The following is a 27500-nucleotide window of genomic DNA, read 5'->3' as shown; positions in this document are numbered from 1 at the left end:
CTGGTATATTTCTCTATAACATAGCACTTGTGAGTTATAGACACTGGTATATTCCTATATCTATATCATAGCATTTGTGAGTTATAGACACTGGTATATTCCTATCTATAACATAGCACTTGTGAGTTACAGACACTGGTATATTCCTATCTATAACATAGCACTTGTGAGTTATACACACTGGTATATTTCTATACCTATAACATAGCACTTGTGAGTTATAGACACTGGTATATTCCCATCTATAACATAGCACTTGTGAGTTATAGACACTGGTATATTCCTATCTATAACATAGCACTTGTGAGTTATAGACACTGGTATATTTCTGTATCTATAACATAGCACTTGTGAGTTATAGACACTGGTATATTTCTGTATCTATAACATAGCACTTGTGAGTTATAGACACTGGTATATTCCTATCTATAACATAGCACTTGTGAGTTATAGACACTGGTATATTCCTATCTATAACATAGCACTTGTGAGTTATAGACACTGGTATATTTCTGTATCTATAACATAGCACTTGTGAGTTATAGACACTGGTATATTTCTATATCTATAACATAGAACTTGTGAGTTATAGACACTGGTATATTCCTATATCTATAACATAGCATTTGTGAGTTATAGACACTGGTATATTCCTATATCTATAACATAGCATTTGTGAGTTATAGACACTGGTATATTCCTATATCTATAACATAGCATTTGTGAGTTATAGACACTGGTATATTCCTATATCTATAACATAGCACTTGTGAGTTATAGACACTGTTAAGCCAAAAGCTATGTAGAGACGTAGGATAACACAGTGAGATCTCGCCCTGGGGCCGATCACAGAGATAACTCATTAATCATTAATCAATATCCATATTACTCACCCTTGAGCGAGTAATTAGGACTGATTTTACAATCGCAGCCAATCGCTTTCCTAATCTTATTCCCACCCCCACCCAATCAGAGGAGCATCTCTCTCTCTCTCTCTCTCTCTCTCTCTCTCTCTCTCTCTCTCTCTCCGATCACCATTCTAATCATCAACCAATCATTGAGACTTGATTAATATAGACGATTATCATCATCTGTCTATCGACCAGTCTATTAATATTCTCACACTAAAAAATGATTATAAGATGGGCTTGTTCCTCGACCAATCAAAATCAAGCATTGATTAACGAGGTGTTGCTCGTTAGCCATTGGATAAAACCCTTCGCTCATCGTACCCAACCAATCACGGGCGCTCTTACACTTCCACCAATCACAGACGCTCTTACACTTCCACCAATCACAGACGCTCTTACACTTCCACCAATCACAGGCGCGCTTACACTTCCACCAATCACAGGCGTTCTTACACTTCCACCAATCACAGACGCTCTTACACTTCCACCAATCACAGGCGCTCTTACACTTCCACCAATCACAGGCGCTCTTACACTTCCACCAATCACAGGCGCTCTTACACTTCCACCAATCACAGGCGCTCTTACACTTCCACCAATCACAGACGCTCTTACACTTCCACCAATCACAGGCGCTCTTACACTTCCACCAATCACAGGCGCTCTTACACTCCCACGAATCACAGGCGCTCTTACACTCCCACCAATCACAGGCGCTCTTACACTTCCACCAATCACAAGCGCTCTTACACTTCCACCAATCACAGGCGCTCTTACACTTCCACCAATCACAAGCGCTCTTACACTTCCACCAATCACAGGCGCTCTTACACTTCCACCAATCACGGGCGCTCTTACACTCCCACCAATCACAGGCGCTCTTACACTTCCACCAATCACAGGCGCTCTTACACTTCCACCAATCACAGACGCTCTTACACTTCCACCAATCACAGACGCTCTTACACTTCCACCAATCGTAGGCGCTCTTACACTTCCACCAATCACGGATCACGACGTGGGAAACACCCGGCCAATCACGTCCCTTCAATGAAGGCCAACCGGCCAATATGAACTGCCCTTCCTCCTCAGCCAGTCAAAACTCCGCTTCCAAACGGGTGCAGCCAATCAGGAGGGCCCTTACACAAATATCCCCCAGGCTTGGGTTATTAAGGATCGCTAATTAAGCTTAGCTGAGGACGAGATACTAATGAAGTCCGCTTGTAATCAGTCATACAGTGCCGGTCTCCGGGCCGGGGAAATTCCCCCCTCGGTTATCCGGACCCTTCCATCCTCCTCCTCTTTTTATCCGGACGGGAGTCGGGAGAAATGTCGTCTTTTAATCCGGAAACCATGTTGTTAACCGGAGTTGCCCAGCCATCTTTGTCGTGGGAGGGCGACAGTGATATATATTTGTTCTATACTTTATCCGGAGGTCGTACCGTGGGTGCTCAGGGGTCGTATGTCGTGTTCAAGGGTCGTATGTGGTGTTCAAGGGTCGTATGTGGTGTTCAAACGTCGTATGTGGTGTTCAAGGGTCGTATGTGGTGCTCAAGGGTCGTATCGTCGTGCTCAGGGGTCGTACCGTCGTGCTCAAGGGTCGTACCGTCGTGCTCAAGGGTCGTACCATCGTGCTCAAGGGTCGTACCGTCTCATTACTCAAGGGTCGTACCGTCTCAGTACTCAAGGGTCGTACCGTCGTGCTCAAGGGTCGTACCGTCTCATTACTCAAGGGTCGTACCGTCTCAATACTCAAGGGTCGTACCGTCTCAGTGCTCAAGGGTCGTACCGTCTCAGTACCCAAGGGTCGTACCGTCTCAGTACCCAAGGGTCGTACCGTCTCAGTACCCAAGGGTCGTGTGTACTGTCTCAGTGCTCAAGGGTCGTGTGTACTGTCTCAGTGCTCAAGGGTCGTACCGTCTCAGTGCTCAAGGGTCGTACCGTCTTAGTACTCAAGGGTCGTACCGTCTCAGTGCTCAAGGGTCGTACCGTGTCAGTGCTCAAGGGTCGTACCGTCTCAATGCTCAAGGGTCGTACCGTCTCAGTGCCCAAGGGTCGTACCGTCTCAGTGCCCAAGGGTCGTACAGTCTCAGTACCCAAGGGTCGTACCGTCTCAGTGCTCAAGGGTCGTACCATCTCAGTACCCAAGGGTCGTACCGTCTCAGTACCCAAGGGTCGTACCGTCTCAGTGCTCAACAAGGTCGTCAGAATATTACTCATAGCGACAAGATTACATTACTCAATATAATCTAAATATAATCCATCATTTACGTCATAATTACATACATAAATTCACAGCATTGGTTCTCACGGTAATAATCACGCCACATTCAATGAGCAAACTTTAATAATCTGATAATCTTCACATCCAAACTGTTTCCCATTTTCTATCACTGATAATCAAGACCGTTTCCTATGTTCTTCTATCAAAGATTATCAAAACTGTTTCCCATTTTCTATCACTGATTATCAAGACCGTTTCCTATGTTCTTCTATCAAAGATTATCAAAACTGTTTCCCATTTTCTAATATTAAAGATTATCAAAACTCTTTCCCATTTTCTACTATCAAAGATAATCAAAACTTTCCCTTTTCTATTTTCAAAGATTATCAAAACTGCTTCCCATTTTCTACTATCAAAAATTATCAAATGTTTCCCATTCTCTACAATCAAAGATTATCAAAACCATTTCTCATTTTCTAGTATCAAAGATTATCAAAACTCTTTCCCATTTTCTACTATCAAAGATTATCAAATGTTTCCCATTTTCTACTATCAAAGATTATTAAAACCATTTCCCATTTTCTACTATGAAAGATTTTCAAAACTGTTTCCCATTTTCTACCTTCAAAGATCATCAAAATTGCTTCGCCATTTTCTACTATCAAAACCGTTTCCCATTTTCTACTATCAAAGATTATCAAAACCGTTTCCCCATTTTCTACGAGGGCATCTTTCTCACTGGCCAAGAAATTATTCGTCTATCATGGAACCATTTAAAAGCTTACCTACTCATAATAATTACAATATAATCATCTCCCTTTTTTTTTGGGGGGGGAGGGTAATTACAGTTCATCTAATGACCCTAATTATCTTAAACAACAAAGGCGCAATTAAAAAAAATTAAAAAAAAACTAAAACGTAGACTTTTTACTGTATCATTATACTTACTGGTACACACACACACACACACACACACCTGGCGTGTGTAGATATGTGTACACATAAGGTCAAGACATGGTACACATATACCACATACACCTGGCGTGTACATACGAGTATATACATAAGCTTAATTCATGGTACATATATACCACGTACTCCTGGAGTGTACATACGAGTATATACATAAGCTTAATTCATGGTACATATATACCACGTACACCTGGAGTGTACATACGAGTATATACATAAGCTTAATTCATGGTACATATATACCACGTACACCTGGCGTGTACATACGAGTATATACATAAGCTTAATTCATGGTACATATATACCACGTACACCTGGCGTGTACATACGAGTATATACATAAGCTTAATTCATGGTACATATATATACCACATACACCTGGAGTGTTGATATATGTATACACATTAGCTTAATACACGGTACATATATGCCACACACACCTGGCGTGTGCGTATATGTGTATACATAGGCTTGAAACATGGCACATTTACATTACACACACCTGGTGTATGTATATGTAAGTATACATAAGCTTAATACATGATATACACCATACACCTGGCGGATGTATTTATATGTATGTATACATAAGGTTAAGACATGGTACATATACACCACCCACACACACACACACACACACACACCTGGCGTATGCGTATGTATGTATACGCAAGCTTGAGACTACATATACACCACACACACCTGACATATACATTCGCATGTATACATAAGCTTAGGACGCAGTACACATCAACAAACCGGCTCCATCATAACACACAAATAATAATCAAACACTACATGTAATAAAGCATTTATCATCAACTAATAATATTATCATTATTAAACATTAATTATCATTCTCTCTCTCTCTCTCTCTCTCTCTCTCTCTCTCTCTCTCTCTCTCTCTCTCTCTCTCTCTCCCTCTCACTCACTCACTCTCTCACTCCCTCTCACTCACTCTCTCTCCCTCTCTTCCTCTCTCACTCACACTTTCTCTTCACTCACTCACACACACACACACTCTCTCTCTCTCTCTCTCTCTCTCTCTCTCTCTCTCTCTCTCTCTCTCTCTCTCACCCTACCAAGCGCACATCAAGAATAATCATCACAAACAGCAATTAAGCGTCCAGCTCGCTAATATGCAGAGGATTAGCGAAGTTTTTATTTGTTAAGTCATTTATCGAGATCAGCCCCGGCTTACGCCAGACAAGTGCGTACCGAATGTTGGCGTAGATGGCTTAGTGTGTGTGTGTGTGTGTGTGTGTGTGTGTGTGTGTGTGTGTGTGTGTGTGTGTGTGTGTGTGTGTTGGGGGGGAAGGTGAGGCAGTACTGGTTAGAAGAGTGCGTAGGGGGTGTGGTGTGGTGAGAGGGTAGTGTGTGTGTGTGTGTGTGTGTGTGTGTGTGTTGGGGGGGGGGGGGGAAGCTGAGGCAGTACTGGTTAGAAGAGTGCGTAGGGGGTGTGGTGTGGTGGGGGGGGTAGTGTGTGGGTGATGATGTATTGGCTGGAGAAGTGCTTGTGGGGTGTAGGGGGCGGGAGGGGGGGGAGGGAAGGGTAGAGTGTGTGGGTGGGAGATGTATTGGCTGGAGGAGTGCGTGTGTGTGTGTGTGTGTGTGTGTGTGTGTGTGTGTGTGTAGGGGGAGGGGTAGTGTGTGTGGGTGGGAGATGTATTGGCTGGAGGAGTGAGTGTGTGTGTGTGTGTGTGTGTAGGGGGAGGGGTAGTGTGTGTGGGTGGGAGATGTATTGGCTGGAGGAGTGCGTGTGTGTGTGTGTGCGTGTGTGTGTGTGTGTGTGTGTAGGGGGAGGGGTAGTGTGTGTGGGTGGGAGATGTATTGGCTGGAGGAGTGAGTGTGTGTGTGTGTGTGTGTGTAGGGGGAGGGGTAGTGTGTGTGGGTGGGAGATGTATTGGCTGGAGGAGTGTGTGTGTGTGTGTGTGTGTGTGTGTGTATGTGTAGGGGGAGGGGTAGTGTGTGTGGGTGGGAGATGTATTGGCTGGAGGAGTGTGTGTGTGTGTGTGTGTGTGTGTAGGGGGAAGGATAGAGTGTGCGGGTGGGAGATGTATTAGCTGGAGGGGTGTGTGTGGGTGTGTGTGTGTAGGGGGAGGGATAGAGTGTGTGGGTGGGAGATGTATTGGGTGTGTGTGTGTGTGTGTGTGTGTGTGTGTGTGTAGGGGGAGGGACAGTGTGTGTGGGTGGGAGATGTACTGGCTGGAGGAGTGCGTGGTGTGTGTGTGTTTGAGTGTGTGTGTGTGTAGGGTGAAGGACAGTGTGTGTGTGGGTGGGAGAGAGTGTGCGTGTGTGGGGTGTGTAGGAGAGAAAAGGGTAGAGTGTGTGGGTGGGAGATATACGAGGTGGAGGAGTGCGTGAAGGGAGGGAGGGAGGGAAGTGGATGGGTTTAAACCACCCAGATATCCACACACACACAGGAGACGAACATCACAATCGTACCGCATTTTCCATCGGGTAGACAGCGAATTTGGGCACAGCCAATTGAAAACGCCAGAAGCGTGTTGGGTGTTTTCACTGGCTCGTCAGCGCAACCAATCCCCAAAACTTTCTTAATAGACTTTAAAAGAACATAGAAAAAAAAAAAATGAATACACAAATGTGAATATATACATAATGTATATATATATATATATATGGACTTGAACGGGATTGCCAAATCTCAAAGTAGCTATGCAAATTCGACCGCGATGTATCTACATATAAACTCCACGATACCGGTTAAAAGTATATAGTTACGTACTCAAAAGTATGTGGCACACCCCTCCCCCCTTCCCCTCCACCCCCTTCTTGCGTTCTCCACGCAAGCCAAAAGGAAAGGGGGAAGGGAGGAGGAAAGGGGTATGTGGGAAATACTTAGAAAAGCAAATGGATTTGTATGTAGCATTTATGGATCTGGAGAAGGCATATGATAGAGTTGATAGAGATGCTCTGTGGAAGGTATTAAGAATATATGGTGTGGGAGGCAAGTTGTTAGAAGGGTGGGATGAGGGGAGGATGGGTAAATGAAGGGGGTGTGGTGTGGTGGTGGTTGAGAGGGGGTGGAAAGGGAGGGGAAGGAGGGGGGAAGGAGAGAAGAGGAGGCCTTTGTGTAGAGTTGAGGCACTTGCTGGAGAGAGAGAGAGAGAGAGAGAGAGAGAGAGAGAGAGAGAGAGAGAGAGAGAGAGAGAGAGAGAGAGAGAGAGAGAGAGAGACTCTCCCTTCCTTCCCTTCCCACAAAGTTGGATCGTTCAAAAGACGAGATGGAAAGCTTGCCTCCTGTCCGGGAAAGATGACACACACACACACACACACACACACACACACAGAGGGAAATTTGCTTTTCCGGGTTGGGGGGTTGGGGGGTTGGGGGGGACGACTTTCCCGCCTCCGTCTGGGGGGGAGGGAGGGGGGGAGAGGGGAAGGGAAGGGGAGGAGGAGGATGGTGATGGTGGGGAAGGGGGGGGGAGGACGGGAGGGGAAAGGCCTGTTAGCGTTGGTGGAGGACTAGGGGAGGAGGGGGGTTGGGGTAGAGGAGAGGGAGGGGCGGAGAGGCTTTCCCCTTTGCGACGATAGATAACACACTAGATCAATAGATAACAGATAATCTAACGATGAAAAAGATATATCACATCGTATTCTTATCTCTAAGAACACGAATACTAGAATACATTTTTCTAAATGACTCAGACTTAATTAGAAGGAAGTACCTCAATTTCAAAACCTTAACAAAACACCAGATTATAATATATATATATATATATATATATATATATATATATATATATATATATATATATATATATATATATATGTTGGTGGAAAGGATCACAATTTTGTTACATCTCTCTCTTATGTCTCCCCTGATGATGTGATTATTACACGAAAGTGCACTTGGGAACTTTTCGTGTTTCATTTTTCCCCGTGGACTCATAGGAATATATATATATATATATATATATATATATATATATATATATATATATATATATATATATATATATATATATAAAGGTCTTATATAGCGCAAGAAACACGTATAGTTTGAAGGTGAAACAGGAGACCAAAAAAGGCGTATATGTTCCCCACACCGCGAACAGACGCCGGGCCGGGGGGGGGGGGGTCCTGATCTCTCCTCCTGTGCTATCACGCGGAAGAAAACTCATTTTTGTCCGGGCGAGTAATTGCCTGGAGGCCGCTGGGAGACAGTTATATTGTGGTGGCTCGGTTCATCTTTTTTTCCCATTTTTTTTTTGGGGGGGGGGGGGCGTTGGGAAAGGTGGGGTGGGTGGGGGTGTGTTAGGTGAGGTGTGTTGGGTGAGGTGGGGTGGGGTGGGGTGGGTGGCGTTTACTTCCAGTGGCTTGATTCGCTATTTGTGATGTGGTGTGGGCGGCGTTCTTTTAGTGGCTGGGTTCGATTCCTGTGGTTGCGTCCACTTTTTTTTTTTCTTTTTTGCAGTGGGAGGTTGGGGTGGAGGGCGTGGTGGGGCCTTTACTTTCAGTGGCTCGATTCACTTTTTTTGTGATGAGGTGCTGGTGGGCGTCGTTCTTTTAGTGGCTGGGTTCGATTCCTGCGGTTGCGTCCACTCTTTTTAAGGTGGGAGGAGGAGGTGGAGTGGGGCGTTCATATCCAGTGGCTTGATTCGCTTTTTGTAGTGTGGGGTGTGGGTGTGGGAGAGGCGTTTTTTGAATGGCTGAGTTTTACTTTTGTATAATGGTGCAATTACTGCTTGTGTCTGTGTCTGTCTGTCTCTAACATCCATATCACAACAGGATCTGATGTCACAGGTATTTCAAAGCAATTTTGAACCTGGTCTTTATCACAGCATCTTCACACTAATACAGTGACATAAAACTAGCTATCTACTTACTATACCATCCTGACTCCAATCTACCCATAGTGATTGGTTAAGAAGGAGCCTTGTGTATTGCTATCCTGTGTTCATCTACATAACTTCAAAGACCATCAGGTCTTGTGTTATCTGTCCTCTCCCATGTATACTGTCCTCCAGCAGATAACCTGGTCATAGACCATCAGGTCTTGTGTTATCTGTCCTTCCCATGTATACTGTCCTCCAGCAGATAACCTGGTCATAGACCATCAGGTCTTGTGTTATCTGTCCTCTCCCATGTATACTGTCCTCCAGCAGATAACCTGGTCACAGACCATCAGGTCTTGTGTTATCTGTCCTCTCCCATGTACTGTCCTCCAGCAGATAACCTGGTCATAGACCATCAGGTCTTGTGTTATCTCTCCTTCCCATGTATACTGTCCTCCAGCAGATAACCTGGTCATAGACCATCAGGTCTTGTGTTATCTGTCCTCTCCCATGTATACTGTCCTCCAGCAGATAACCTGGTCATAGACCATCAGGTCTTGTGTTATCTGTCCTTCCCATGTACTGTCCTCCAGCAGATAACCTGGTCATAGACCATCAGGTCTTGTGTTATCTGTCCTTCTCATGTACTGTCCTCCAGCAGATAACCTGGTCATAGACCATCAGGTCTTGTGTTATCTGTCCTCTCCCATGTATACTGTCCTCCAGCAGATAACCTGGTCATAGACCATCAGGTCTTGTGTTATCTGTCCTCTCCCATGTATACTGTCCTCCAGCAGATAACCTGGTCATAGACCATCAGGTCTTGTATCATCTGTCCTCTCCCATGTATACTGTCCTCCAGCAGATAACCTGGTCATAGACCATCAGGTCTTGTGTTATCTGTCCTCTCCCATGTATACTGTCCTCCAGCAGATAACCTGGTCATAGACCATCAGGTCTTGTGTTATCTGTCCTTCCCATGTACTGTCCTCCAGCAGATAACCTGGTCATAGACCATCAGGTCTTGTGTTATCTGTCCTCTCCCATGTATACTGTCCTCCAGCAGATAACCTGGTCATAGACCATCAGGTCTTGTGTTATCTGTCCTTCCCATGTACTGTCCTCCAGCAGATAACCTGGTCATAGACCATCAGGTCTTGTGTTATCTGTCCTCTCCCATGTACTGTCCTCCAGCAGATAACCTGGTCATAGACCATCAGGTCTTGTGTTATCTGTCCTCTCCCATGTATACTGTCCTCCAGCAGATAACCTGGTCATAGACCATCAGGTCTTGTGTTATCTGTCCTTCCCATGTACTGTCCTCCAGCAGATAACCTGGTCATAGACCATCAGGTCTTGTGTTATCTGTCCTCTCCCATGTATACTGTCCTCCAACAGATAACCTGGTCATAGACCATCAGGTCTTGTGTTATCTGTCCTTCCCATGTACTGTCCTCCAGCAGATAACCTGGTCATAGACCATCAGGTCTTGTGTTATCTGTCCTCTCCCATGTACTGTCCTCCAGCAGATAACCTGGTCATAGACCATCAGGTCTTGTGTTATCTGTCCTCTCCCATGTATACTGTCCTCCAGCAGATAACCTGGTCATAGACCATCAGGTCTTGTGTTATCTGTCCTCTCCCATGTATACTGTCCTCCAGCAGATAACCTGGTCATAGACCATCAGGTCTTGTGTTATCTGTCCTTCCCATGTACTGTCCTCCAGCAGATAACCTGGTCACAGACCATCAGGTCTTCTGTTATCTGTCCTCTCTCATGTATACTGTCCTCCAGCAGATAACCTGGTCACAGACCATCAGGTCTTCTGTTATCTGTCCTCTCTCATGTATAGTGTCCTCCAGCAGATAACCTGGTCATAGACCATCAGGTCTTGTGTTATCTGTCCTCTCCCATGTATACTGTCCTCCAGCAGATAACCTGGTCACAGACCATCAGGTCTTGTGTTATCTGTCCTTCCCATGTATACTGTCCTCCAGCAGATAACCTGGTCATAGACCATCAGGTCTTGTGTTATCTGTCCTCTCCCATGTATACTGTCCTCCAGCAGATAACCTGGTCATAGACCATCAGGTCTTGTATTATCTGTCCTCTCCCATGTATACTGTCCTCCAGCAGATAACCTGGTCATAGACCATCAGGTCTTGTGTTATCTGTCCTTCCCATGTATACTGTCCTCCAGCAGATAACCTGGTCATAGACCATCAGGTCTTGTATTATCTGTCCTCTCCCTGTCCTTCAGCAGATAAAACCATCATCACAGACTAAACATTTAGGATCTCTTTATCTCTCCATCACACACACTGGTCCCACCTCTCACCCACAACCCCCCATCTTCATTAACATATCATTAACTCTCGTCTTTGATGAAAAGGTCGCCTATCCTTCCAACAGGTCAAAAGTCTGTTCGATTTCTCAAAATTCCTTTCGAATTCATCTTGTCACTGACGACATTACCACATCTTTCCTATCCCCTCAAAAGGGAATACCTATCAAATGCGTTCTTTTCCCAAGCATTTTCTTATGTGTATATATATATATATATATATATATATATATATATATATATATATATATATATATATATATATATATATATATATTACAACCAACTTTACTTAATTTTCCCCGAGTATTTTCTTATATATATATATATATATATATATATATATATATATATATATATATATATATATAATGTATTACAACCAATTTTTCCCTATTTTGTCCCCAAGTATTTTCTTAATATTTTGTATCACAACCAATTTCCCCTATTTTTCCACCAAGTATTTTCTTATACATATATGTATTACAACCCACTTTCCCTATCTATCTGGTGTATAACCCACTTTCCCTATCTATCTGGTGTATAACCCACTTTCCCTATCTATCTGGTGTATAACCCACTTTCCCTATCTATCTGGTGTATAACCCACTTTCCCTATCTATCTGGTGTATAACCCACTTTTCCTATCTATCTGGTGTATAACCCACTTTCCCTATCTATCTGGTGTATAACCCACTTTTCCTATCTATCTGGTGTATAACCCACTTTTCCTATCTATCTGGTGTATAACCCACTTTTCCTATCTATCTGGTGTATAACCCACTTTCCCTATCTATCTGGTGTATAACCCACTTTCCCTATCTATCTGGTGTATAACCCACTTTCCCTATCTATCTGGTGTATAACCCACTTTCCCTATCTATCTGGTGTATAACCCACTTTCCCTATCTATCTGGTGTATAACCCACTTTCCCTATCTATCTGGTGTATAACCCACTTTTCCTATCTATCTGGTGTATAACCCACTTTCCCTATCTATCTGGTGTATAACCCACTTTCCCTATCTATCAGGTGTCCGCCGAACTCCTAAACCACAATTCAGTCGTATCTTAACGTAGTTATCCACTATCATAACGTAGTTATCCACTATCATAACGTAGTTATCCACTATAAAGCACACATACGTCATCTTCCACACGATTGGTGTGTGTGTGTGGACCAACGCGCCGTCTACGTCCACATTCGACAGACCTACTACCGTCTACATCTTAGTACATTTCTACGTCTTAATGAATGAAGAAAATCACTTGGAAGTCTTAATGAATGAAGAAAATCACTTGGAAGTCTTAATGAATGAAGGAAATTATTTGTACGTCTTAATGAATGAAGGAAATAATTTATACGTCTTAATGAATGAAGGAAATAATTTGTACGTCTTAATGAATGAAGGAAATAATTTATACGTCTTAATGAATGAAGGAAACCACTTGTACGTCTTAATGAATGAAAGAAACCACTTGTACGTGTTAATGAATGAAAGAAACCACTTGTACGTCTTAATGAATGAAAGAAACCACTTGTACGTCTTAATGAATGAAAGAAACCACTTGTACGTCTTAATGGATAAAAGAACGCACTTGTAGGTCACTCCAAATTATACATTAGTCACATCGAGACCCCCGAAACAGCCCATGGCACTCCTCGTGCGCCTGGCAACGCCGTCTCTAACAAGCGAACTGTGGAAGTTATTGTACGTGTTCTTCTGGATCAAGCGGAGGGCGTCTCATCCAAGCGTCTGGCCATAACAGATCAAGCGGCCCCTCCCTCCCTCTTTCCCTCCCTCTTTCCCTCCCGATTCACTCCAAGAGCCCCAATGACACGGGGATCCACGTCTTACGGAAGCAAGCAAGCAAGCAAGCCCCTTCCCCCTTCTCCCCTACAGAAGCAAGCAAGCAAGCAAGCAAGCAAGCCCCCCTCCCCCTTCTCCCCTACAGAAGCAAGCAAGCAAGCAAGCAAGCCCCTTCCCCCTTCTCCCCTACGGAAGCAAGCAAGCAAGCAAGCAAGCCCCTTCCCCTTTCTCCCCTACAGAAGCAAGCAAGCAAGCAAGCAAGCCCCCTTCCCCCTACGGAAGCAAGCAAGCAAGCAAGCAAGCCCCCTCCCCCTTCTCCCCTAAGGAAGCAAGCAAGCAAGCAAGCAAGCCCCCTTCCCCCTTCTCCCTTACAGAAGCAAGCAAGCAAGCCCCTTCCCCCTTCTCCCCTACAGAAGCAAGCAAGCAAGCAAGCAAGCAAGCCCCCTTCCCCCTTCTCCCTTACAGAAGCAAGCAAGCAAGCCCCTTCCCCCTTCTCCCCTACAGAAGCAAGCAATCAAGCAAGCAAGCAAGCAAGCCCCTTCCCCTTTCTCCCCTCCAGAAGCAAGCAAGCAAGCAAGCAAGCCCCCCTACGGAAGCAAGCAAGCAAGCAAGCCCCTTCCCCTTTCTCCCCTACAGAAGCAAGCAAGCAAGCAAGCAAGCACCCCCTCCACTTTCTCCCCTACAAAAGCAAGCAAGCAAGCAAGCCCCCCTCCCCTTCTCCCCTACAGAAGCAAGCAAGCAAGCAAGGAAGCAAGCCCCTTCCCCTTTCTCCCCTACAGAAGCAAGCAAGCCCCCCCTACGGAAGCAAGCAAGGAAGCAAGCAAGCAAGCAACCCCCCTTCCCTTCTCAGCACGACCCTGTGAATGAGGTGTGAGGTTGAGCTTAATCTATTTAGCGAAGAATTTGAAGGAAAGTCGGTCAGTGGGAGAGACAAATTACTCCACACACACACTTCCACCTTCACACTCCCTAGTGGGGGTGGGGAGGAGGGAGGGGTTTGGGGTTCTGGGGTTGGTTGGTAGGGGGGTTCAGAGTGTACCTACAGGGGAGGGGTTGGGTGAGGTTGTTAGGTAGTTAGGGGGGTCAAAGCGTCCCTAATGGGGAGGAGTTGGGTGGGGTTGTTCTGGGGTTGGCAGGTAGTTAGGGAGGTTAAAGCGTCCCTAATGGGGTGGGGTTGGGTGGGGTTGGTGTGGGGTAGGTGGGTAGGTGGGGTTGAGAGCGTCTTCTATTTATAGCAAGTGTAGTCGATACGCTTCGAGGCAAAATGGGGTTTTGGTCCGTCTGGTTCATACCAGCCAGGTATAACCTCATCTTGCCTCCTCCTCCTCTCACTCCTCCTCTTGCCTCCTCTACCTCCACCTCCTCTTCTTGACTCCTCCTCCTCCTCCTCTTGCCTCCTCCTCCTCTTCTTGTCTCCTCCTCCTCCTCTTCTTGTCTGCTCCTCCTCCTCTTGCTTCCTCCCCGTCCCCCTCCTCTTGCTTCCTCCCCGTCCCCCTCCTCTTGCCTCCTTCCCCTCCTCTTGCTTCCTCCCCCTCCCCTCCTCCTCCTCTTGCCTCCTCCCCCTCTTCCTCCTCTCCCTCCTCCTCCTCCTCCCCCCCCTCCTCCTCCTCTTGCCTCCTCCCCCTCCCCTCCTCCTCATCTTGCCTCCTCCTCCTCTTGCTTCCTCACCCTCCTCTTGCCTCCTCCTCCTCTTGCCTCCTCCCCCTCCTCCTCATCTTGCCTCCTCTCCTCACCTCCTCCTCTTGCCTCCTCCTCCTCTTGCCTCCTCCCCCTCCCCTCCTCCTCCTCTTGCCCCCAGGGGGAACATGGCCATCACGTCTCAGCCAACAGAACACAAAAGGGGAAGAGAAAAAAAAAAATTTCACAGTGTCCTGAAGGCTACTTCACCCACTTCAGCGTTCTGAAGTCGGTTCACATACCCGCTTCACAGTGTCCTGAAGGCTACTTCACCCACTTCAGCGTTCTGAAGTCGGTTCACATACCCGCTTCACAGTGTCCTGAAGGCTACTTCACCCACTTCAGCGTTCTGAAGTCGGTTCACATACCCGCTTCACAGTGTCCTGAAGGCTACTTCACCCACTTCAGCGTTCTGAAGTCGGTTCACATACCCGCTTCACAGTGTCCTGAAGGCTACTTCACCCACTTCAGCGTTCTGAAGTCGGTTCACATACCCGCTTCACAGTGTCCTGAAGGCTGGTTCACCCCCCACTTCAGCGTTCTGAAGTCGGTTCACATACCCGCTTCACAGTGTCCTGAAGGCTACTTCACCCACTTCAGCGTTCTGAAGTCGGTTCACATACCCGCTTCACAGTGTCCTGAAGGCTACTTCACCCCCCACTTCAGCGTTCTGAAGTCGGTTCACATACCCGCTTCACAGTGTCCTGAAGGCTACTTCACCCACTTCAGCGTTCTGAAGTCGGTTCACATACCCGCTTCACAGTGTCCTGAAGGCTACTTCACCCACTTCAGCGTTCTGAAGTCGGTTCACATACCCGCTTCACAGTGTCCTGAAGGCTACTTCACCCACTTCAGCGTTCTGAAGTCGGTTCACATACCCGCTTCACAGTGTCCTGAAGGCTACTTCACCCACTTCAGCGTTCTGAAGTCGGTTCACATACCCGCTTCACAGTGTCCTGAAGGCTACTTCACCCACTTCAGCGTTCTGAAGTCGGTTCACATACCCGCTTCACAGTGTCCTGAAGGCTACTTCACCCACTTCAGCGTTCTGAAGTCGGTTCACATACCCGCTTCACAGTGTCCTGAAGGCTACTTCACCCCCCACTTCAGCGTTCTGAAGTCGGTTCACATACCCGCTTCACAGTGTCCTGAAGGCTACTTCACCCCCCACTTCAGCGTTCCGAAGTCGGTTCTCACAAACCCCCCCCCCGCTTCAAAGTGTCCTGAAGGCTACTTCACCCCCCACTTCAGCGTTCTGAAGTCGGTTCACATACCCGCTTCACAGTGTCCTGAAGGCTACTTCACCCACTTCAGCGTTCTGAAGTCGGTTCACATACCCGCTTCACAGTGTCCTGAAGGCTACTTCACCCACTTCAGCGTTCTGAAGTCGGTTCACATACCCGCTTCACAGTGTCCTGAAGGCTACTTCACCCCCCACTTCAGCGTTCTGAAGTCGGTTCACATACCCGCTTCACAGTGTCCTGAAGGCTACTTCACCCCCCACTTCAGCGTTCTGAAGTCGGTTCACATACCCGCTTCACAGTGTCCTGAAGGCTACTTCACCCACTTCAGCGTTCTGAAGTCGGTTCACATACCCGCTTCACAGTGTCCTGAAGGCTACTTCACCCCCCACTTCAGCGTTCTGAAGTCGGTTCTCACAAACCCCCCCCCCGCTTCAAAGTGTCCTGAAGGCTACTTCACCCCCCACTTCAGCGTTCTGAAGTCGGTTCACATACCCGCTTCACAGTGTCCTGAAGGCTACTTCACCCACTTCAGCGTTCTGAAGTCGGTTCACATACCCGCTTCACAGTGTCCTGAAGGCTACTTCACCCCCCACTTCAGCGTTCTGAAGTCGGTTCACATACCCGCTTCACAGTGTCCTGAAGGCTACTTCACCCACTTCAGCGTTCTGAAGTCGGTTCACATACCCGCTTCACAGTGTCCTGAAGGCTACTTCACCCACTTCAGCGTTCTGAAGTCGGTTCACATACCCGCTTCACAGTGTCCTGAAGGCTGGTTCACCCCCCACTTCAGCGTTCTGAAGTCGGTTCACATACCCGCTTCACAGTGTCCTGAAGGCTGGTTCACCCCCCACTTCAGCGTTCTGAAGTCGGTTCACATACCCGCTTCACAGTGTCCTGAAGGCTACTTCACCCACTTCAGCGTTCTGAAGTCGGTTCACATACCCGCTTCACAGTGTCCTGAAGGCTACTTCACCCACTTCAGCGTTCTGAAGTCGGTTCACATACCCGCTTCACAGTGTCCTGAAGGCTACTTCACCCACTTCAGCGTTCTGAAGTCGGTTCACATACCCGCTTCACAGTGTCCTGAAGGCTACTTCACCCACTTCAGCGTTCTGAAGTCGGTTCACATACCCGCTTCACAGTGTCCTGAAGGCTACTTCACCCCCCACTTCAGCGTTCTGAAGTCGGTTCACATACCCGCTTCACAGTGTCCTGAAGGCTACTTCACCCCCCACTTCAGCGTTCTGAAGTCGGTTCACATACCCGCTTCACAGTGTCCTGAAGGCTACTTCACCCACTTCAGCGTTCTGAAGTCGGTTCACATACCCGCTTCACAGTGTCCTGAAGGCTACTTCACCCACTTCAGCGTTCTGAAGTCGGTTCACATACCCGCTTCACAGTGTCCTGAAGGCTACTTCACCCACTTCAGCGTTCTGAAGTCGGTTCACATACCCGCTTCACAGTGTCCTGAAGGCTACTTCACCCACTTCAGCGTTCTGAAGTCGGTTCACATACCCGCTTCACAGTGTCCTGAAGGCTACTTCACCCACTTCAGCGTTCTGAAGTCGGTTCACATACCCGCTTCACAGTGTCCTGAAGGCTACTTCACCCCCCACTTCAGCGTTCTGAAGTCGGTTCACATACCCGCTTCACAGTGTCCTGAAGGCTACTTCACCCCCCACTTCAGCGTTCTGAAGTCGGTTCACATACCCGCTTCACAGTGTCCTGAAGGCTACTTCACCCACTTCAGCGTTCTGAAGTCGGTTCTCACAAACCCCCCCCCCGCTTCAAAGTGTCCTGAAGGCTACTTCACCCACTTCAGCGTTCTGAAGTCGGTTCACATACCCGCTTCACAGTGTCCTGAAGGCTACTTCACCCACTTCAGCGTTCTGAAGTCGGTTCACATACCCGCTTCACAGTGTCCTGAAGGCTACTTCACCCACTTCAGCGTTCTGAAGTCGGTTCACATACCCGCTTCACAGTGTCCTGAAGGCTACTTCACCCACTTCAGCGTTCTGAAGTCGGTTCACATACCCGCTTCACAGTGTCCTGAAGGCTACTTCACCCACTTCAGCGTTCTGAAGTCGGTTCACATACCCGCTTCACAGTGTCCTGAAGGCTACTTCACCCACTTCAGCGTTCTGAAGTCGGTTCACATACCCGCTTCACAGTGTCCTGAAGGCTACTTCACCCCCCACTTCAGCGTTCTGAAGTCGGTTCACATACCCGCTTCACAGTGTCCTGAAGGCTACTTCACCCACTTCAGCGTTCTGAAGTCGGTTCACATACCCGCTTCACAGTGTCCTGAAGGCTACTTCACCCACTTCAGCGTTCTGAAGTCGGTTCACATACCCGCTTCACAGTGTCCTGAAGGCTACTTCACCCACTTCAGCGTTCTGAAGTCGGTTCACATACCCGCTTCACAGTGTCCTGAAGGCTACTTCACCCACTTCAGCGTTCTGAAGTCGGTTCACATACCCGCTTCACAGTGTCCTGAAGGCTACTTCACCCACTTCAGCGTTCTGAAGTCGGTTCACATACCCGCTTCACAGTGTCCTGAAGGCTACTTCACCCCCCACTTCAGCGTTCTGAAGTCGGTTCACATACCCGCTTCACAGTGTCCTGAAGGCTACTTCACCCACTTCAGCGTTCTGAAGTCGGTTCACATACCCGCTTCACAGTGTCCTGAAGGCTACTTCACCCACTTCAGCGTTCTGAAGTCGGTTCACATACCCGCTTCACAGTGTCCTGAAGGCTACTTCACCCACTTCAGCGTTCTGAAGTCGGTTCACATACCCGCTTCACAGTGTCCTGAAGGCTACTTCACCCACTTCAGCGTTCTGAAGTCGGTTCACATACCCGCTTCACAGTGTCCTGAAGGCTACTTCACCCCCCACTTCAGCGTTCTGAAGTCGGTTCACATACCCGCTTCAAAGTGTCCTGAAGGCTGGTTCACCCCCACTTCAGCATTCTGAAGCCGGTTCACACCCCCCGCTTCACAGTGTCCTGAAGGCTACTTCACCCCCACTTCAGCGTTCTGAAGTCGGTTCACATACCCGCTTCACAGTGTTCTGAAGGCTACTTCACCCCCCACTTCAGCGTTCCGAAGTCGGTTCTCACACACCCCCGCTTCACAATCTTCTGAAGGCTAGTTTAACCCACTCCCGCCCACTTCAGTGTTCTGAAACTGACCCCCTCCCTCCCGCCTGAAGGCTGGGTTCACCCACGGCTTCACCGTCTTCTGAAACCGATTCAGATCTTCCAACGCCACTTCTCTCCCCCCCACTTCCACCCCCGCATCCACTTCACAGCGTCCTGAGCCTAGTTCAGACGAGAAGGGGGGGGCGGGGCGCCCCCCACCGCCCCCACCTTTCCCACCCACCGCCCCGCGAAGGCCCCTCCCCACTTCCCCCCCACTTCCCCCCCTCGCCCGCCCCACTTCGCAGTGGGATTCGCCAGTTCAGCTCGACTGTATGAAGCGGGGTAAGTGCCTTCATAAAACGTCCACGTTATTATTACCTTACATTGAAACGCGCGGGAGTTCACAGTGAAGTGTGCAGAGGGGGGGGGGGGGCCCACACCATCACTTACACTTAACTCAAGTGATAACCGGGACAGTGGCACTAAATAAGTGATAACCGGGACAGAGGCACTGAATAAAGGAAGGGATAACGGAACAGAGAGAGAGAGAGAGAGAGAGAGAGAGAGAGAGAGAGAGAGAGAGAGAGAGAGAGAGAGACACTTTAACTAGCCATCCCAATAAGGCGTTACGTCTCATATTGCCTCACAGTTCCCCTTTGCATTTCGACCTAACGCATCCGTACGGCTGGCTCTCGAGCGCACTTTATGCGTTCCGATACGCATATTACGTGTATATATATACGCCTGCTCCCGATATACGCTCTCCCTAACACCCCAACCAACCCCCCCCTCCCCACAAGGGCAATTAATCAGTTCCGATTAAAACCCGGCGACATCTAAACCCTCCCCTCCACCCCCCACCTCTCCCCCGTTCATTTAACGTGTCGTTAATCATCTTGTACGATGATCAATGATGATCAACGACCAGAGAGAGAGAGAGAGAGAGAGAGAGAGAGAGAAAGAAATCCCTACCCCCCTTCCTCTCTCTCTCTCTCTCTCCCCGACCCCCACCCACCCACACATGATTAACATTTCGAAAAAACGATCACTTTACCTGATAATCACAACTACTACTACTCCTACAACTGGTGATTAACATCAAGCGATTAATAGCCCCAAGATGAACGTGTCTCCAAAAGCTAAAACTTTGGACGAGTCTGGAAATGACCAAAGAAAAACCCTCCCCCTTCCCTCCCCAATGACATTACCACCCCCTTCCCTCCCCAATGACATTACCACCCCCTTCCCTCCCCAATGACATTACCACCCCCTTCCCTCCCCAATGACATTACCACCCCCTTCCCTCCCCAATGACATTACCACCCCCTTCCCTCCCCAATGACATTACCACCCCCTTCCCTCCCCAATGACATTACCACCCCCTTCCCTCCCCAATGACATTACCACCCCCTTCCCTCCCCAATGACATTACCACCCCCTTCCCTCCCCAATGACATTACCACCCCCTTCCCTCCCCAATGACATTACCACCCCCTTCCCTCCCCAATGACATTACCACCCCCCTTCCCTCCCCAATGACATTACCACCCCCTTCCCTCCCCAATGACATTACCACCCCCTTCCCTCCCCAATGACATTACCACCCCCCTTCCCTCCCCAATGACATTACCACCCCCTTCCCTCCCCAATGACATTACCACCCCCCTCCCTCCCCAATGACATTACCACCCCCCTCCCTCCCCAATGACATTACCACCCCCTTCCCTCCCCAATGACATTACTACCCCCCTCCCTCCCCAATGACATTACCACCCCCTTCCCTCCCCAATGACATTACCACCCCCTTCCCTCCCCAATGACATTACTACCCCACCCCCCCTCCCCCCCCCCCTTCAAATGGCATTTAACAGTAACACCTTTAAACGCGCCTGATCCCAAAATGCTGCCGGCAGCGGCGGTAATTTTAAGGCCATTCTATGCAAAAGGCCCATCGCAGAGTGGACGTAATTATTTAAAAGGCCACCCCCAACTGTACGCTGCTGAAAGCTTTTATAGCAACGTTGTCCAAATGGGCCATTACCTCTTAGTAGTGACACAGACTAAAATTAGGTAGGGGACATTAAACCCAACCTCCGTTTTCTTTTAAAAATTTCTGGCGGTGCATTTTTGGGTCCCCCCCACATCTCGTTTTCTTTCTTTTCTGAACCCATTCAGGTTATGTTGTTGTGTTTGGAGCCCCCCATCTCGTTTTCTTTCTCTAAACAATTCTGGGGGGTGCATGTTGGGTCCCCCCCACATCCGTTTTTCTTTTTTTAACGAACACATTCAGGGATGTGTGTCTTGGAGCCCCCATCTCGTTTTTCCCTTTTTCTAAAAATATTTGGCGGGTGGATGTTGGATCCCCCCCCCATCTCGTTTTCTTTCTTTCGAACACATTCAGGTAGTGGTGTTGGACCCCACATCTCGTTTTCTTTCTCTAAACATATTATGGCGGGTGCATGTTTGGGGTCCCCCCATCTCGTTTTCTTTCTTTAAAACCCAACACATTCAGGGATGTGTGTGTGTGTGTGTGGTGTGTGTGTGTGGTTTTGGTGTGGTGTGTGTGGTTTTGGAGCCCCAATCTCGTTTTTCCCTTTACTAAAAAAAATCAGGGGCTCGATTTACATCAAAGCTTGCCCCCCCCTTTGGGCCCCCTTTCCCCCCTCAAAAAAAACCCACAAATCCTTGACCTTGTTCCCCCACCGCAAAAAACCATCCCCAAAGCCAAAACTTTAAACCCCAGCAAACAAACCAGTTAAGCAAAAAATAATAAAAAAAAAAAAAAAAGGGGAGAAAAACTCCACTTCCTATATTTTTTCTTCCTTTTTTTCTCTGAACTTGGTTAATTAATCCTTTTTATTCAGTGACTGGAATGTTTTAAGTCACACCACACTAATTGACAGCGCGAATGCCCCTTTAAAAACTCCACTAAAATATCCCAGCAAAATACCCATCACGAAGAGCAGGCCAAACACCCATTTTCTACTTGGAGCGCTTCAGCCCCTTTTTCTTCCCAAACTGGGACGAAGCTTCCCCGTCCAAGCCTCCCTTTTCTGTCCCCGGGGAAGTCAACTATGCATTACCCTCTCCAAAACCTCCTTTTCTTTCACCTAAGTAAACTCTGCTTTTACCCGCTCTCCCGCCCTTTTCTTTCCCCCAAAGGGTAGAGCTTACAGTTCACCCCGACTCCGAAAGAAAGTTACACAACCCCCACACACACCCCCCCAATTCTCGACCAAAAACCCATACTACATACATACGTCCGTGCACACACACCTGTCTACAACGCCCCCGTTTTCTATTTTCGCTTTCCCCCCTGGCCCCCCGCAAGACTCTTGGGTCGTGGATCCCCCCCCCCCCCAAAAAAAAAAAAAAAAAAAAAAACGGCCGTTGTAACGGAACGACACTCTCTCTCTTTCTCTCTCCTCTCTCTCTCTCTCTTCCCCGCCCACCCTAGGGGGGTTTTTGTGTGTGTGTGTGTGTGTGTGTTGTGTTGTTTTTTTTGAGTGGGGTTGTGGTTTGGGGGTGTGTGTGTGTGTGTGTGTGTGTGTGAGTGGGGTGTGTGTGTGTTGTGTGTGTGTTGTGTGTGTGTGTGTTGGGTGGTGGGGGGGTGTGTGTGGTGTGTGTTTGGGGTGGGGTTTTTGTGGGGGGTGTGTGAGTGTGGTGAGTGGTTGTGGTGTGTGGTGGTGTTGGGGTGTGTGTGGGTGTGTGTGGGGTTTGTTGTGTGGTGTGTGTTGTGTGTGGTGTGTGTGTGGGTGTGGTGTGGTGAGGGTGGTGAGTGGTGGTGTGTGGTTGTGTTGGTTTTGGTGGTGTTTTGTGGGGGTGTTGTGTGTGTGTTGGGTGTGTGTGGGGTGGGGTGTGTTGGTAGTGATGGGGTGTGTCAGGGGGGTGTGTGTGTGTGTGTGTGTTGATGGTTGTGTGTGTGTGTGGTGTGGTTGTGTGTGGTGTGTGTGTGGGTGTGTGGTGTGTGTTGGTTTTGTGTGGTGTGTGTTGTGGTGTGTGTTGTGTGTGGTGGTGTTAGTTGTTGTGTGTTGTGTGTGTGTGTGTTTTGTGGTGTGGGGGTGATGAGGGGGGTGTCATGGGTTTTTGGTTTTTTGTGTGTGTGTGTGGGTGGTGGTTTGTGTGTGGTTTTGTGTGTGTGTGTGTGGTGGTGTGGGGTTTTGTGTTGTGGGTGTGGTGGTGTGTGTGTTTGTGTGGTGAGTGGTGTGTGTCTGGTGTGTGTGTGTGTGTGTTGGGGGGTGAGTGGGGTGTGTGTTGTGTTGTGTGTGTGTGTGGGTTGGTGTGGGGTGTTGTGTTGTGTGTGTTTGGGGGTTGGGGTTGTGGTGTGTGTGTGTGGTGTGTGTGTGTGTGGTGTGTGTGTGTGTGAGTGGGGGTGGGGTGTGTGTGTGGGGGTGTTATGGTGGTGTGTGTGAGGTTGTGTGGTGTGTAGTGTGTGTGTTGGGGGGTGTTGTGAGTGGGTTTTGTGTGGGTTGTTTTGGGGTGGTGTTTTGTGTGGTTTTTGTGTGTGGGGTGGGGGTGTTGGTTGTGTTTGTGTGGGTGTTGTGTTGGGGTTTTGGGGGTGGTGTGTGTGTGGGTGGGTGGTGTTGGGTGTTGTTGTGTGTGTTGGGTTGGGGGTTAGTGGTGTGTGTGTGTTGGTGGTGGTGTGTGGGTTGGTGGGTGTTGTGTGTGTGTGGTGTGGTGGTTGTGTTGTTGTGTTGTGTTGTTGGGGGGTTGGTGTTGTGTGTGGTGTGTGGGGGTTGTGGTGTGTGTTGGAGTGGGGGTTTGGTGTGTTGTTTTGTGTGGGGTTTGTGGTGTGAGGGGTTGGTGTGGGGTTGGTGTGTGTGTGTTTTTGGTGGTGGTGGTTTTGTGTTTGGTGGGGGGGTTGTGTGTTGGGGTGGTTGTGGGTGTGTGTGGGTGTGGTGGTGGGTGTGTGTGGTGGGGTTTTGGTGTGTGTGGGTTTTGGTGTTGGTGTTGTGTGGTGGTGGTGTTAGTGGTGTGTGGGGGGTGGGGTTTTGGGGTTGAGTGGTGTGTGTGTGGTGGTGGGTGTGGGGTTGTGAGTGTGTGTGTGTGGTGTGGTGTGGTGTGTGTGGGGTGTGTGGGGTGTGAGGGGTTTGTGTGTGTGAGTGGTGTGTTTGGGGGTTTGGTGTGTGTGATGTGTGTGTTGGGGTGGGTGTGGGGTGGGGTGGGTGGGGTGTTGGGGTGTGTGTGTGGTGGTGTGTGTGTGGTGGGGGGTGTGTGTGGGTGTTGTGAGTGTGGTGTGTGTGGGGTGGGTGTGGGGTTGGGGTGTGTTTTGGGTGGTGTGTTGTGGTTGTTGTGTGTGTTGTGGTGGGTGTGGGGGGGGTGTGTGTGTGGTGGTGTTTGTGTGTTGGTGTTGTGTGTGGGGTGATTTTTATCCCACAAAAAAACCGTATTTGTGGCAAACTCTTTTCATTTCCTCCGTCTGCCTAGAGCGAGGGAGGAGGTCGGAGGTGGTTTTGGGCCCCCAAATTTAACCAGAGTAATAACCCATTCGGTAAATACCTCCTCCGAGGGTACGACCCCCCGGGGGTACCCCCCTTGAGCATACACGGTACACGACCCCTTGAGCAGAAAACACGGTACAGCCCCCCTTGAGCACGACGGTACACGACTCTTGAGCACGACGGTACCCCCCTTGACCCTAGACGGTACACGCCCCTTTGACCGACGTACACACCCCTTAGCAGACGGTCCCAAAAACCCTTGAGCAGTAGACGGTACACGCCCCTGAGCACTGGACGTACACGACCCCTTGAGCACGACGGAAAACGACCCCTTGACACGACGGTACACGACCCCTTGAGTTTGAGGGTACACGACCCTTGGGCCCACGACGGTAAACCCTTGAGCCGAGGTACACGACCCTTGAGCAGGGGTACACGACCCTTGAGCACGAGGGTACCGCCCCCTTGAGCACGACGGTACACGCCCCTTGACCGAGGTACACGACCCCTTTGAGCACTGAGAGGGTACACGACCCCTTGAGCACGACGGTACCCCCCTGACACGAGGGTACACGACCCCTTGACACTGAACGGTACACGCCCCTTTTGCCCCCGACGTACGACCCTGGCACGACGGTACACCCCCTTTTGGGGCACGAGGGGTACAGGGCCCTTTTGAGCACGACGTACAGCCCCTTAGCAGGGAAGGGACACCCCCTTTACCACGACGTAACAACCCTCTTGACACGACGGTAAAACGACCCTTACCCCGACTTACCCCCCTTAGCACGACGGACACGACCCCTTGACCACACTTTACAAAACCTCTTGACCCACTGAGAGGGTCCCCACGCCCCTTGACCCCGACTGTACAAACCCCTTGAGCACAGGGTAAAACCGACCCCTTGCCCACACGTACACAACCTCTTGAGCACGAGGGTAAAAACGACCCTTGACCCACGGAGGGTAAAAGGGCCCCTTAGAAACGACGGTACAGGGCCCCCCTTGACCACGACGGTACCGACCCCTTGAGCACTGAGAGGGAAACACGCCCCCCCTTGACCACAGGGAAAACACGACCCCTTGAGCACGAGGGTACGCCACTTTTATAAATTTAAACCGCATCAAATTAATCATTCGACAATGTACCAGATTAACGCGATTACCCAAAAAGGCGTTAACCGTGACCGATTACGTACTCAAAAGATTAAAACTAGCGTTTAACCCGGGGGATCACTCGGGTGTCAATCTCTAATTACTCTTTAATCATCGGCAAATTAATCTTTCCATCAATTAAGCGAATGACAAATTCATCAAAACCAAAGAACCGCACGAAGGGGCCCCAATTTATCCGCCGCCCTTACGAAACTTTCCGGACTATTAACCGGACGTAGAGAATAAGTCCAAAACCCTTTTTAATCGCATCACACGATTCACCGCGTATACCCCATTAACAGCACAGTGGCGGGCTAAACCACACACCCACACACCCCCGTTTAAACCCGGGATGGCGGAAGAGATTATCCGGAAAAACCCGGGATAACTACAAAAGACACCACCCCCGACCTTGGGCCGAATTAACCGAACGAATACAAAGAAGACCCGGGAAACCCAAAACACACACACACACAAAATATACATCACACCTGACAACCGGATGAAGACCCCCGGTTAACCAAAACCTTAAATTACCGGGGCGGGTTTCTCCATCGTTGCCGAGGGGGGGGGGGGGGGGGGGGGGGGGGGGGGGGGGGGGGGGGGGGGGGGGAAATTTTTTCCGGGTTCCAACAGAGGACCCCGTGGTGGGGGGGGGGGAGGGGGGGTGGTGGAGGGGGGGGGCGGGCCCCGGCACCGTTGTCTGTCATGGGGAAAAGAGAGAGAAGAGAGAAAAAGAGAGAGAGGAAAAGAGAGAGAGAGGGGAGAGAGAGAGAGAAAACTTATGAGGGTACTTTGACACACCCCCAGGGGGCCTGGACAGGGGGGGGGGGGGGGGCGCTGCCCCCTTTTCCGAACATAAAAAAAGAGAAAAAAGAGAGAGAGAGAGAGGGGGAAAAGAGAGGAGAGAAAAAGAGGAGAGGAAAAGAGAGAGAGAGAGGGGAAGAGAAGAGATCGGCCAGTCCACCGCCATCCCAAAACCATAATCATTATTGTTTTTTTAATCCCATTTTTGAGGCCCAGACAAAACCCAAAATCCGCTTAAAAAAAAAAGAAATAAAAAAAAAAACCCCGGGCCCCAAACTGTAAACCCAAAGCAAATTCCACTGTGACCACCCGCAAAGCTGGGCGATGTGTACATAGTACGCGTGTCCACATGTGCGGGCCAACATTTCTATTTAAACCCGGGAAAAAAAGGGCCACGTATGCGGCTACATAATGGGTACTAAACCCCTTACCCTTTTCCCTATTAAACACGACACAGCATTGTGACTCAATAAACCGGGGCCCTTAATTTCCCACAAACATGCTCTAATTTTTTCCGTAAACCCCCGCCACATTATGAGACTAATAATCCCATGGGACACTTTCCCTGTTTCCCCTGAAGGGTACATCCCTGCTATTAAACCCCTACCCGTGCCACTGTAAAACGGCTACATAATGCTATGTATCCAGTACCCGTTTTCACTGTAAGGGGGTACCCTGACCCCTTTCCCATGACCCGTGTCCAGTGTGGGGTGTCCACAGTAAGCGGAGCCAATGTAAACGGGTACATCATGCCCATGACCCGTGTCCAGGGGGGGTGTCCACATAAGCGGGGCCAGTGTAAGCGGGTACATCATACCCTGACCCGGGCCAGTGTGGGGTGTCCACAGTAAGCGGAGCCCGTGTAAGCGGCTACACCCAAACCCCTTTCCCGTGTTTCCCGTGTGGGGTGTCCCCCAGTAACGGAGCCAAATGTAACGGCTACAACATCCCTGTAAACCCCGGGCCAGTGT

General features: G+C 49.0%; 1 protein-coding gene across 1 annotated transcript in view; it reads right to left on the bottom strand.

The window, feature by feature from the left end:
- The window catches only part of LOC139745701 (B-cell receptor CD22-like), a 382571-nt gene that overhangs the window by 169988 nt on the left and 185083 nt on the right, over positions 1-27500 (bottom strand). The window lies entirely within an intron of this gene.

Source organism: Panulirus ornatus, chromosome 62, assembly GCF_036320965.1.
Source record: "Panulirus ornatus isolate Po-2019 chromosome 62, ASM3632096v1, whole genome shotgun sequence".
In the NCBI taxonomy this organism is placed as follows: domain Eukaryota; kingdom Metazoa; phylum Arthropoda; class Malacostraca; order Decapoda; family Palinuridae; genus Panulirus; species Panulirus ornatus.
The sequence above is the reverse complement of the archived record's forward strand: the minus strand, read 5'-3'. Positions and strand labels throughout refer to the sequence as shown.